The 14,883-nt window shown below is 42.0% G+C and overlaps 1 pseudogene; it reads left to right on the top strand.

Annotated features, from left to right (window-relative positions):
- Window positions 1–14,883, top strand: part of LOC112069509 (arginine-glutamic acid dipeptide repeats protein-like) — a 135,403-nt pseudogene that overhangs the window by 11,490 nt on the left and 109,030 nt on the right.

The following is a 14,883-nucleotide window of genomic DNA, read 5'->3' as shown; positions in this document are numbered from 1 at the left end:
CAGTCTCCATAAATTCCAGATTTGGTTGAAGTTGCTTGTGTAGAGACTGTTGTCCTTCTGTCAGGTTCTCCCATCTCAGCCAAGGTACTCTAGTTCTGTCAGTGGTCATTGGGCTCTTGGTCACCTCCCTGACCAAGGTCCTTCTTGCCCGGTTGTTCAGTTGGGTTGGACGGCCAGCTCTAGGCAGCGTCTGGGRAGTTCCATATTATTTTTTACCATTTCCTAATGGAGACCACTGTGCTKTTGAGAAAAAAACCTGTCATCAATTTTGAATTCAGGCTTTAACACAACATAATGTGGTTAAGTCAAGGGGTATGAATACTTTATGAAGGCACTGTATATATTACCATTTGTATATTACCATAAGTATTTATATATTCTTGCTACCAGTCACTTTTCAACCCTGTCACTTATGTACCACACCAGTACCCCTGCACATTGAATAAGTTACTGACACTGACCTGTACAGTCGTGGCCAAACGTTTTGAGAGAGTTTTTAGCCTATCACGTGTGAATGATGCCCAGCTTAAGCCAAACAACTCAAGCTTTTTTGGGGGGGGATGTTTTCAAATCATAGTCGCACACCTCATGTAGCCTAGCCCATAGGCCTATATGTTTTAATAAGGTTTGTATTACAACTAAAGTGGCCATATAATTTCTTAAAATTAAGCACATTAGCGTGTGAGTTTCAAGTTTGGGGAAGATAATTTCCCCCATTTTAAAAATGCAACTTTATAATAAAAGCATTAATTACATTTGTGGTCACTTTTAATAATGGTGTTTTTTCCTGCTAATGGAACATTTGTGCTTATAGCCTACTGCCATGTGCGCATTACTGTGCTTATAATGTGAAGAAATAGCCTAATAGTTTATTAACATTTTAAGCTAAACGTTCTCATCTGTTACGTCAGTCTCATTTCTTWGTTTTTTTTATGCTTGTTGTATTAATTTAGGATCTATCGCATCCCACAACTGTCCCGGACTATGTTTGGAATATTTATTTCTCGCACAGAATAGAATAGGTTGACTTTTGTACTATGGGTATTGTAGATTGACATAGGCTAGTGCTTTTGCTGTTCGTTAGGCCTACAACTCATCTTGTTGGCTGACGAAAAGTAAATGTGGACAGTTCTTCCAATATCTTCAATATGCGCCTCATAATTGGATAAGGATGTTCGCAGTTGCGTCCCGGATGTGTCTGTCTTCACTTGTAGCCTGTCAAAAAGACCCAATCATGTGACTGAGAGCCTTGTGATTGAGACGTGCTTCGGCACGCAGCGGGGAGAAGGGAATTATAATGATTATATTCAGCCCAACGGTGCAACTGGCCGCAAAAGGCATGGATATTTTTAGGGGGATTATAGCCACACAAAGGGGATGCAGTCGGAAAATTTGAGGCATTATCAAGTTCTTTTCAAATTGTGAATGATAGACTGATGAAGTGTGTACAGCCTGCACAAGAAACAAAGCAGAGCTCATGCCTTTCATACAACTTTTTTCAACTCATCATTAGATTGGCATCATGCAGACTTAGAATGTATTAAAAATCAAAACAATAGCCCAACATTTTTATCACAACTAAAGTTACATTAATAAGTCTAAATTAAGCAGATAGGAGTACATGTTTCTTTATTAACCGCTCAACACAGAATAGTGTTGTTTTGCTCACTCCCTCAAATAGTTTGGAGAAACATCTTTTCTATTTTATTCAGCTTGGTTCAATTGTATTCTTCATACTATAAAATAACGCCACAGAATTCAAAGCAAATCTTGTCTGCTAAATGAACTAGTGTAGCATAGCCAGATCAGGACCTAACATAAAGACAACTCAGAGTATGCTATTCTGTTCTTCTGAAGTAGATTACATTTTCTTCATATCCTGTTTCTTTAGACCTGTCTAAAATAAATAATYMATTTATTGTGAWGGTYTAGACTATATTACATGGATTTATTAGACTTAGATTTAAAATGTTGATGTTCCAAAGGTCTGCATCAGTGGCTTGTAGGCTGTGTGTGGAAGGTAGGAGATGCTAAATGTGATTATGTTCATTACTGGTCAATTACCATGAGACTGACAGTTATTTGTTAGACTGTCACCAGCTGACAAAATTTCATGACCGCCACAGCTGGTACTGACCTGTATATGCAAACAGTCCAGTACCACTGGACATTGAACAAGGTACTGACCTGCATATTGAACAAGGTACTGACCTGCATATTGAACAAGGTACTGACCTGTATATTGAACAAGGTACTGACCTGCATATTGAACAAGGTACTGACCTGCATATTGAACAAGGTGGTACTGACCTGTATATTGAACAAGGTGGTACTGACCTGTATATTGAACAAGGTGGTACTGACCTGACATAATTGACAAGGTGCTGCCTGTCATATTGAACAAGGGTACTGACCTATTCCAAGCCTTACATACATTTGAACAAGGTATGACGCAATTGAAGGTACTGACCTGCATATTGAACTAAGGTACTGACCTGTATATTGAACAAGGTACTGACCTGCATATTGAACAAGGTACTGACCTGTATATTGAACAAAGTGGACTGAACCTGTATATTGAACAAGGTGGTACTGACCTGTTATATTGAACAAGGTACTGACCTGCATATTGAAACAAGGTACTGACCTGCTATTGAACAAGGTGGTACTGACCTGTATATTGAACAAAGGTGGTACTGACCTTGTATATTGAACAAGTTGGTACTGACCTGTATATTGAAACAGGTACTGACCTGCAGTATTGAACAAGGTACTGACCTGCCATATTGAACAAGAGTAGGTACTGACCTGTATATTGAACCAACGGTGGTACTGACCTGTATATTGAACAGGTGGTACTGACCTGTATATTGAACAAGGTACTGACCTGTATATTGAACAAAGGTGGTACTGACCTGTATATTGAAAAGTGGTACTGACCTGTATAATTGAACAAGTGGTACTGGACTGTAATTGAACATTGTACTGACCTGTATAATTGAAACTAAGGGTACTGACCTGTATATTGAACAAAGGTGGTACTGACACTGTATATTGAACAAGGTGTACTGACCTGCATATGAACAAGGTACTGACCTGATATGACAAGTACTGGCCTGTATATTGAACAAGGTACTGACCTGTATATTTGAACAAGGTGGTACTGACCTGTATTATGAACAATGTACGACCTGTATATTGAACAAGGTGGTACTGCCTGTTATATTGAACAAAGGTACTGACCTGCATAGATTTGAACAAGGTGCTGACCTGTATATTGAACAAGGTACTGACCTGTATATTGAACAAGGTACTGACCTGCATATTGAACAAGTACTGACCTGATATTGGAACAAGGTACTGACCTGTATATTGAACAAGGTACTGACCTGCATATTGAAACAAAAGGTACTGACCTGTATATTGAACAAGGTGTACTGACCTGTATATTGAACAAGGTGGTACTGACCTGTATATTGAACAAGGTACTGACCTGCATATTGAACAAGGTACTGACCTGCATATTGAACAAGGTGTACTGACCTGTATATTGAAACAAGGTGGTACTGACCTGTATTTATTGAAACAAGGTACTGACCTGCATATTGAACAAAGGTTACTGACCTGCATATTGAACAAGGTGGTACTGACCTGTATTTGAACAAGGTACTGACCTGTATATTGAACAAGGTGGTTACTGACCTGTATATTGAACAAGGTGGTACTGACCTGTATATTGAACAAAAGTGGTACTGACCTGTATAAATTTGAACAAATGGTACTGACCTGTATATTGAACAAGGTGGTACTGACCTGGTATATTGAACAAGGTGGTACTGACCTGTATATTACAAGGTGGTACTGACCTGCATATTGAACATGGTACTGACCTGCATATTGAACAAGGTGGTACTGACCTGTATATTGAACAAGGTACTGACTGTATATTGAAAAGGGTCTGACCTGTATATTGAACAAGGTACTGACCTGTATATTGACAAGGTGGTACTGACCTGTATATTGAACAAGGGTTACTTGACCTGTATATTGAACAAAGTGGTACTGACCTGTATATTGAACAAGTGGTACTGACCTGTATATTGAAACAAGTGTACTGACCTGATGTAACATGTACTGACCTGATATTGAACAAGGTGGTACTGACCTGTATATTGAACAAGTATACCTGATATTTGAACAAGGTGGTACTGACCTGTATATTGAAACAAGTGTACTGACCTACATATTGAACAAGGTACTGACCTGTATATTGGACAAGAGGTACTGACCTGTATATTGGACAAAGGTACTGACCTGTACATTGAACAAGGTACTGACCTGCATATTGAACAAGGTACTGACCTGATATTGAACAAGGTACTGACCTGTATATTAACAAGGTTACTGACCTGTATATTGGACAAGGTGCTGACCTGCATATTGAACAAGGTGGTACTGACCTGGCATATTGAACAAGGTGGTACTGACCTGCTATATTGAACAGGGGTACTGACCTGCATATTGAACAAGGTACTGACCTGTATATTGAACAAGGTACTGACCTGTATATGGACAAGGTCTTGACCTGCATATTGAACAAGGTGGTACTGACCTGCATATTGAACAGGGTGCTGACCTGCTATATGAACAAGGTGGTACTGACCTGTATATTGAACAAGGTGTACTGACCTGTATATTGAACAAAGGTGGTACATTGACCTACATATTGAACAAGGTACTACCTGTATATTGGACTAGGGTACTGACCTGTACATTGAACAAAAGTACTGACCTGCATATTGAACAAGTGTACTGGACCTTGTATATTGAACAAGGTACTGACCTGTTAATTGAACAAAGTACTGACTGTATATGAGTATGCATGACAAGGTGACTGACCTGCATATTGAAACAAGGGTGGTACTGAACCTGCATATGAAAGTGACAATGCTATGAACAGGTGTACTGAACCTGCATAAGTTGAACCAAGTACTGACCTGTATATTGAACAAGGAGTACTGAACCTGTATTATATTGGGACAAGGTGCTACCTGCTATTGACAATTACTGACCTGCAATATTGAACAAGTGCTGACCTGCATATTGAACAAGGGTTACTGACCTGTATATTGAACAAGGGACTACTGATATTGAACAAAGGGTACTGACCTGTATATTGAACAATGGTGTAACTGACTGTCATATTACAACCCACACCGCTACTTTGAACAACTTGCTGTTATATTGAACAATCGGTACTGACCTGTCATATTGGATTAGTAGCTTACTGGTTTTATTCAGGACTTAATACATTTATCTCTCTATTATGACGGCAGCGATAGCTTAAAAAAAGAGCTCTCATTTAGCGGAATTTCACTGTATACTGTTTTACAGTGTTATATCCTGTGCAAGTTGGCGAATTAATTGAAACACAGTTAGGGCAACACACAGCACACTTGAGCTGATAGTCATTACCGCTCTGTCGATACAAGGAAAGGGAGAGACAGGCATGGTGATTGGTCTATCGGAAACCAGATAGTCTTCTCTTTCTCCGAGCTCATGTCGATTTCTTCTCCCCTTCTGCTCCACACTCTCCACACACACTCACACCAACTCACAACCCACTACACACTTCTCACACTATCACTCACACTACCCCTTACGCCAACCATCTGTGAAACAGAGATAGGCAGCTCTCTCTATCTCTCTCATCTCTCGGAGAACTCCAGTGATTTGCAGGCTAAATTCAGCAGCCAGTTGTCCTGCGTGCGCGCACCACACACACAACACACACACACACAAACACACACACGACCACACACACACACACACACACATGCACACACACACGCAGCTCTTTGATTGACTTATTAATTAACTTTATATAAATGGAGAGAGGGAATTCCAGGCAGGATGCTTGTATTGTTTGCCCGCTCGACACACACGAGCACGACACATCACAACACACGGAGGACACAGATCACACACGGAGGACACCTATAGACACGCGAAAACATAGGCCACACAGAACACGGAGACACCACACACAACAACAGACCCAGACATAACATACAGGCAGACATGCAGACTCCTTATTCCTTTGATCTAGTAGAGGAAGTCATTGTTCCTAGCTGAGACGCAAGTCTGCCTGAAGAGACCATTGCTGATGTTTGTCATGGTGATGGGGCCAGACACACAGACAGACACGCTGCTGGATGTCAAACTGTGTGTGTTGTGTGTGTGTGTGTGTGTGTGTGTTGTGTGTGTGTGGTGTGTGTGTGTGTGTGTGTGTGTGTGTGTGTGAACTGGCTTGTTGGGGTCATAACGTCGGAAGAGCAGAGCAACACAGGTTGCATTTCACAGTCCAGCTGTCTCTGTCTTGGTCTGTCTGATGCACATCATCCCTCGGCGGAGGGAGGGAGGAAGCTGAGGAGGAGGGAGGGGAAGGAAGGATGAATGGAGGGAGGGAAGGTGGAATGGAGGGAGGGAAGGATGAAGGATCAGGATGGAGGGATGAAGGATCAAGATGGAAGGAATGAAGGAGTGAGAGGATGGAGGGATGAATGGAGGATGAAGGATCAAGGATGGAGGAGGATGAATGGAGGTATGAAGGATTGAATGGAGGGATGAAGGATGGAGGGAGGGATGAAGGATGAATGGAGGGATGAAGGATCAAGGATGGAGGGAGGATGAATGGAGGGATGAAGGAGGGATGAAGGATGAATGGAGGGATGAAGGYTCGAGGGAGGGATGAAGGATSGAGGGTTCAGCTGGTGGCTACGGGCTCAGACACACAAGCACTATAAACACAATTGACTAATGTAATTGTGTTAGAAGTATGTCATTGTGTTTTTGAGGAGCTAAATAGGTGACGTATCCAGCAGCATGCACAGCTTCTATTTAATTTTAACGGGTAGCAAAATGGGGTAAATTGCTAAAGCACACTTTATTTAACCTCAACCACGTTTCCATCCACCGTTTATGAGAATAAACCGGATTAAAATAAAAAATAAAAAGACAGCTGTGATGGAAACAGGAAGTTTTGGTACAGTCGTATACATTCCGATAATTTGTTTATTTTTCGAAATGGTTGGGATCTGCAAAATTCAATATGTGAGAAATGGCGGTGGAAACGCCTTTACGCGCAAATATTATAATACGCGCAATGATATGGTGTGTGGTCCTCCCACTACGACTCAGGAAACCATGCAGTTTATTAGACTCTAGATCTCAAACTCATCACTCACAACCAACTGACACACTCACTATAGATACCCGCTGCCACAACTAAATATAAGCTATGCTGATCCTACAATGGCGCCAGAGGAGATGGCTGCCGTATTATGGGCTCCTAACCAATTGTGCTATTGTGTGTGTTTTCTCACATTTATTTTGTAACTTATTTTGTACATAATGTTTCTGCCACCGTCTCTTATGAACGGAAAGCGCTTCTGGATATCAGGACAGCGATTACTCACCTCGTACTGGACGAAGAAATTGTCTGAGTTGGACTAGAAGGATTTACTTCAGACAACGGACAAGGCCCAAATCCCCGTKATTTGCATAAAGAAGAAACTGAGATATTGGGGACTTAGMTCGGGGTGCCTTGMAAGGATCCGACAGCGAGTGGGTAATCCACCTCTACCATCAGTCCTATTAGCCAACGTGCAATCATTGGATAACAAACTGGATGAGCTCTGATCAAGACTATCCTACCAACGGTATATTAAAAACTGTAATATCTTATGTTTCACRGAGTCGTAGCTGAACGACAACATAGGTTTTCGGTGCATCAACAAGATAGATCAGCTGCCACGGGGTGGCGGTCTGTGTCTATTTATCAATAACAGCTGGTGCACGACATCTAATATAAAGGAAGTCTCTAGGTTTTGCTCGCCCTAGGTAGAGTATCTCATGATAAGCTGTAGATCACACTATTCACCAAGAAAGTTTATCTATATTTTCCATAGCTGTCTATTTACCACCACAAACCAATGCTGMCACTAAAACCAGCTGTATAAGACAATAAACAAACAYAAAATGCTCATCCAGAAGTGGCGCTCCTAGTGGCCGGGGACTCTAATGCAGGGAAACTMAAATCAGTTTTGCCTAATTTCTATCAGCATGTTAAATGTGCAACCAGAGGGGGAAAAAACTCTAGACCACCTTTACTCCACACACAGAGACGCGTACAAAGCTCTCCCTCGCTCTCCATTGAGGCGGCAGGTAGCCTAGTGGTTAGAGCGTTGGACTAGTAACCGAAAAGTTGCAAGATTGAATCCCCGAGCTGACAAGGTAAAAATGTGTCATTCTGCCCCTGAACAAGGCAGTTAACCCACTGTTCCTAGGCCGTCATTGAAAATAAGAATTTGTTCTGAACTGACTTGCCTAGTTAAATAATAACTTTTGGGGGGGCAAATCTGACCATAACTCTATCCTCCTGATTCCTCCTTACAAGCAAATACTAAAGCAGGAAGTACCAGTGACTCGCTCAATACGGAAGTGGTCAGATGACGCAGATGCTAAGCTACAGGACTGTTTTGCTAACACAGACTGGAATACCCACACAAATCGATGACGTTGTCACCACAGTGACCGTACGTACATACCCCAACCAGAAGCCATGGATTACAGGCAACATCCGCACTGAGCTAAAGGGTAGAGCTTCCGCTTACAAGGAGCGGGACTCTAACCCAGAAGCTTATAAGAAATCCCGCTATGCCCTCCAACGAACCATCAAACATGCAACGCGTCAATACAGGACTAAGATTGAATCCTACTACACCGGCTCGGARGCTCGGCGGATGTGGCAGGGCTTGCAAACTATTACGGACTACAAAGGGAAGCACAGCCGTGAGCTGCCAAGTGACACAAGCCTACCAGACGAGCTAAATAACTTCTATGCTCGCTTTGAGGCAAGTAACACTGAAACATGCATGAGAGCACCAGCTGATGTGGTCACACTCTCTATAGTCAATGTAAGACCTTTAAACCGGTCAACATTCACAATGCCGCAGGGCCAGACGGATTACCAGGACGTGTACTCCGAGCAGGTGCTGACCAACTGGCAAGTGTCTTCACTGACATTTTCAACCTGTCCGTGGCCGAGTCTGTAATAGCAACATGTTTCAAGCAGACCACCATAGTCCCTGTGCCCAAGAACARRAAGGTAACCTGCCTAAATTACTACCGACCCGTACCAGTTACATCTGTAGCCATGAAGTGCTTTGAAAGGCTTGTCATGGCTCACATCAACACCATTATCCCAGAAACCCTAGACCAACTCCAATTTCCATACCGCCCCAACAGATCCACAGACAAAAGGAACACCTATGTGAGAATGCTGTTCATTGACTACAGCTCAGCGTTCAACACCAACGTGCCCTCAAAGCTCATCACTAAGCTAAGGACACTGGGACTAAACACCTCCCTCTGCAACTGGATCTTGGACTTCCTAACGGGCCGCCCCCAGGTGGTAAGGATAGGTAACATCTGCCACGCTGAACCTCAACACGGGGGCCCCTCGGGTGCGTGCTCAGTCCCCTCCTGTACTCCCTGTTCACCCATGACTGCATGGCCAAGCACAACTCCAACACCATCATTAAGTTTGCCGAGGACATAAGTGGTAACTGATCACCGACAACGATGAGACAGCTTATAGGGAGGAGGTCAGAGACCTGGCAGTGTGGTGCCAGGTTTACAACCTCTCCCTCAACGTGATCAAGACATAGATGATTCTGGACAACAGGAAAAGGATGGCCGAGCACACCCCCATTCTCATCGACGGGGCTCTAGTAGAGCAGGTTGAGAGCTTCAAGTTCCTTGGTGTCCACATCACCAACAAACTATCATGGTCCAAACACACCAAGKCAGTCGTGAAGAGYGCACGACAAAGCCTATTCCCTCTCAGAAGACTGAAAAGATTTGGCATGGGTCCTCAGATCCTCAAAAAGTTCTACAGCTGCACGAGAGAGCATCATGACTGGTTGCTCGGCCTCTGACAGCAAAGGCACTACAGAGGGTAGTGCGTACGGCTCAGTAAATCACTAGGGCCAAGCTTCCTGCCATCCAGGACCTCTAAACCAGGCAGTGTCAGAGGAAGTCCCTAGAAATTGTCAAAGACTCCAGCCACCCCAGTCATAGAAGGTTCTCTCTGCTACCGCACGGCAAGCGTTTCCAGAGCGCCACGTCTAGGTCCAAAAGGCTTCTAAACAGCTTCTACCCTCAAGCCATAAGACTCCTGAACAGCTAATCAAATGGCTACCTAGACTATTTGCATTGCCCCCCACCCCAATTTTTACGCTGCTGCTACTCTTTTTATTATCTATGCATAGTCACTTTACCTATATGTGCATATTATCCCAATCACATTGACTAACCTGTGCCCCTGTACATTGAACTGTACCGGTACCCCCTGTATATAGCCTCGTTACTGTTATTGTATTGTTGTTCTTTAATTATTTTTCTATTTTATTTTGTATTGTTACTTCAGTTTCTTTTAGTAAATACTTTCATAACACGTATTTTTCTTAGCTGCATGGCTAAGGGCTTGTCAGAATTTCACTATTCGGTGGTGCATGTGGGATTTTTTTATTTATTTGGATTTGGATACGTCACCTGTAGAGCTTCTGAATAATGAAATACTCGTATAACAATGACATTAGACAAGTATGTGTTTATAGTGCCTTCAGAACYTATTCATACCCCTTGACTTATTCCACATTATGCTTTTACAGCCTGAATTTAAAACGGATAAAATAAAAGTATAATCTCACCCATCTACACACAATACCCCATAATGAGAAAGTGAAAACATGTTTTTAGAACTGTATTGACAATGAAATACAGAAATATCAAATTTACATAAGTAGTCACACCTCTGAGAATATACTTGTTAGAATCACCATTGGCAGTGATTACAGCTGTGAGTCTTTCTGGGTAAGTCTCTAAGAGCTTTGCACTCCTGGATTGTACAATATGTGCATGTTATTTAAAAAAATGAATTCTTCAACCTCAGTCAAATTGATCACTGCTAGACAGCCATTTTCAACTCTTGCCATACATTTTCAAGCAGATTTAAGTCAAAACTGTAACTAGGCCACTCAGGAACATTCGGCCTTGTGTTTTAGGTTATTGTCCTGCTGCAAGGTGAATTTGTCTCGCAGTTTCTGTTGGAAAGCAGACTGAACCAGGTTTTCRTCAAGGATTTTGCCTGTGCTTGGCTCTATTTTGTTTATTTTTTATCCTAAACTCCCTAGTCCTTGCCGCTGACAAGCATACCCATAACATGATGCAGCCACCACCATGCATGAAAATATATAGTGGTACTCAGTGATATTGGATTTGCCCCAAACACAACACTTCATATTGAGGACATAAAGTTAATTTCTTTGCCACGAGACATTTCACCTCTGTATTAATTTGTTAACATTTCTATAAACATGATTCCACTTTGACATTACAGGGTATTGTGTGTAAGCCAGTGGCACAAAATCTACATTTAATCCATTTTAAATTCAGGCTGTAACAGAACAAAATGTGGAAAAGTCAATGGGTGTGTATACTTTCTGGAGGCTCTGAATGTGTTTATAGTGCTTATGGTACACTACATGACCAAAAGTATGTGGACACTTGCTTGTCGAACATCTCATTACAAAATCATGGTCATTAATATGGAGTTGGTCCTCCATTTGCTGCTATAACAGCCTCCACTCTTCTGGGAAGGCTTTCCACTAGATGTTGGAACATTGCTGCGGGGACTTGCTTCCATTCAGCCACGAGCATTTGTCAGGTAGGGCACTGATGTTGGGTGATTAGGCCTGGCTCGCAGTCAGCGTTCCAATTCATCCCAAAGGTGTTCCATGGGGTTGCGGTCAGGGTTCTGTGCAGGCCAGTCAAGTTCTTCCACGCTGATCTCGACAAACCATTTCTGTATGGATCTCGCTTTTTGCACGGGGGGCATTGTCATGCTGAAACAGGAAATGGCCTTCCCCAAACTGTTGCCACAAAGTTGGAAGCACAGAATCCTCTGGAATTTCATTGTATGCTGTAGCGTTAAGATTTCCCTTCACTGGAACTAAGGGGCCTAGCCCAAACCATGAAAAACAGCCCCAGACTATTATTTATCATCCACCAAACTTTACAGTTGGCACTATTCATTCCTGGCATCCGCCAAACCCCGATTTGTCTGTCGGACTGCCAGATGGTTAAGCATGAATCATTACTCCAGAGAACGCATTTCCACTGCTCCAGAGTCCAATGGTGGCGAGTTTTACACCACTCCAGCCAACGCTTGGCATTGAGCATGGTGATATTAGGCTTGTACGTGGCTGCTCTGCCATGGAAACCCATTTCATGAAGCTCCTAGCGAACCGTTATTGTGCTGACATTGTTTCTAGAGACGGTTTGGAACTCGGTAATGATTGTTGCAACCGAGGACAGACACGCTACGCACTTCAGTCCTCGGCGTTCCCGTTCGGTGAGCTTGTGTGGCCTACCACTTCGCGGCTGAGCCGTAGTTGCTCGTAGACGTTTCCACTTCACAATAACAGAACTTACAGTTGACGGGCACCTGTAGCAGTGCAGAAGTTTGCCGAACTGACTTTTTGGAAAGGTGGCATCCTATGATGTTGCCACGTTGAGTCACTGAGCTCTTCAGTAAGGCCATTCTACTACCAATGTTTGTCTATGGAGATTGCATGGTTGTGTGCTCGATTTTTATACATCTGTCAGCAACGGGTGTGGCTGAAATAGCCGAATCCACTAATTTGACAGGGTATCCACATACGTTTGTGTATATGTAGTGTGTTTATAGTGCTTGTGTGTTGACCAGTAAAACAAATGTCCTTTGCTTTTGTGTCTTGTGTTTCAGGGGGAAGTGTAACATTGCCCATTTCTCCGACATCTTTGCTGCCAGGGAGTTCAAAGCTCGCATCGACTCATTTTTCTACATCCTGGGATACAACCCAGAGACCAGGTAAGACTGTCTATTGGTTCTGATACAACCCAGAGACCTGGTAAGACTGTCTCTATTGGTTCTGATATAACCCTGAGACCTGGTAAGACTGTATTGCTTTGGTTCTGATACAAGAGAGCCTGGTAAGGACTGTCTCTATTGGTTTGATACAACAGAGACCAGTTAAGATCGTCTCTGACTATTGGTTCTGATGACACCAGAGAGACCTGGTAAGACTGTCTCTATTGGTTCTGATACAACCCAGAGACCTGGTAAGACTGTCTCTGACTATTGGTTCTGATACAACCCACAGACCAGGTAAGACTGAGTTGGTATAAATGAGTAATGCCAAGGTTGTGAGTTCAGCTCCCTCAGGGATCACATGCTGCAAGTCGCTTTGTATTAAAGTGTCTGCTAAGAGTTAAAGGCCCCATGTAGCTGTTTTTATATCAATATCAAATCATTTCTGGGTAAAAATGATGTACCTTTTTTAGCGAAAAACTATTTCTCAAGCAATAATTTTGTTAGCACTTTCTGGGAGGGGTCTGCGTGCAGAGGGGGAAACTGAAAACTGTTTTTTTTTAAATGACCAAGTGAACTGATTAACTGACAGCCCTACTGTTAACTTATCTGTTAAGATAAGGGTTCAGTTTATGAAAACATGTTTAAAATCACCACATGAGGTCATAGGTCAGGGATCATCAACTAGATTCTGACTCGGGAAGATTTTCTTCTTCAGCTGATGGTCAAGGGGCCAGAATATAATTACAAATCATTTGTGGACTACAAATTCACTACTAGAAGCCCAAACAGATATCATATTTTAGTCAAACATAAACATTTCAAACCTTGCTTACATTTGTATACGATCACATTTTATTATGCGTGGGAATACTTGGGGAAACAGATTTCCAAAATTAAAATCACTGATTTCCTGGTGTATTTACAGTGTTTTATGTCCAACAATGAAAATTCTCAATAATTATTATTTATTTTTTTCTATGAAAACTTTGAGGGGGGGGGGGAGCCAAAATAAAACCACCCCGTGGGTCATATTCAGACCGCGTGCCGCAATTTGGGAACACAAAGAAGCTTAAACGCTTGGTGTGTACATAGAGCTACTYCTAACTGTTGTTAGCCTGATATGGCTCCAGGCACTGATTATAGCTAAACGCTGTAGGATGCTGAATGCAAAATAGTCTTAAATTTGTAAACACAATGTGTTATTTATGGCTAGTATTTTATTAGGATCCCCATTAGCCACTGCAAAAAACATCAGCTACTCTTCCTGGGATCCACATGAAACATGACATAATACGTAGCGTAGGACATTATTAGTCAAGGGTTGAAATACGTACATTATAAAACGTCACACACAGCCTCCATATCAGTACATGCACGCATTATATTAATGCCAGATATAAAAACAGCCATTAGCATGATCAGAGGTAGATTTAGTATATTATTCATGCATTATAAGATACCCTTTATAAAATGGTGAATGTTACTTTATTCCCATTAACATGATAATGATGTATGTTAAATTAAGCTAACTTTTGCAGACATTTACATATAGTTAACTGCAAGGACCAATAGCTGTGTGATAAATGTTATGGTAATAACATTGTAATATTTTAAATACAACCTGCCCTTTTCATGTTATAAATAACACAGCTTGTGATCAAATTTAACATTTTACTAGGAATGAACTCTTCCTGGAAATGCTTTGGCCTACATCTCAAAAGGAGTCATGAATTGTTCATGTAGCTTAATTAAATAAAAAATAAAATATTGAACCTTTATGTAACTAGACAAGTCAGTTAAGAACAAATTCTTATTTACAATGACGGCCTAGGAACAGTGGATTAACTGCGTTGTTCAGGGGCAGAATGACAGATTTTTACCTTTCATCCAGCAACGGTTACTGG

Source organism: Salvelinus sp. IW2-2015, unplaced genomic scaffold, assembly GCF_002910315.2.
Source record: "Salvelinus sp. IW2-2015 unplaced genomic scaffold, ASM291031v2 Un_scaffold1034, whole genome shotgun sequence".
Lineage (NCBI taxonomy): Eukaryota > Metazoa > Chordata > Actinopteri > Salmoniformes > Salmonidae > Salvelinus > Salvelinus sp. IW2-2015.
The sequence above is the reverse complement of the archived record's forward strand: the minus strand, read 5'-3'. Positions and strand labels throughout refer to the sequence as shown.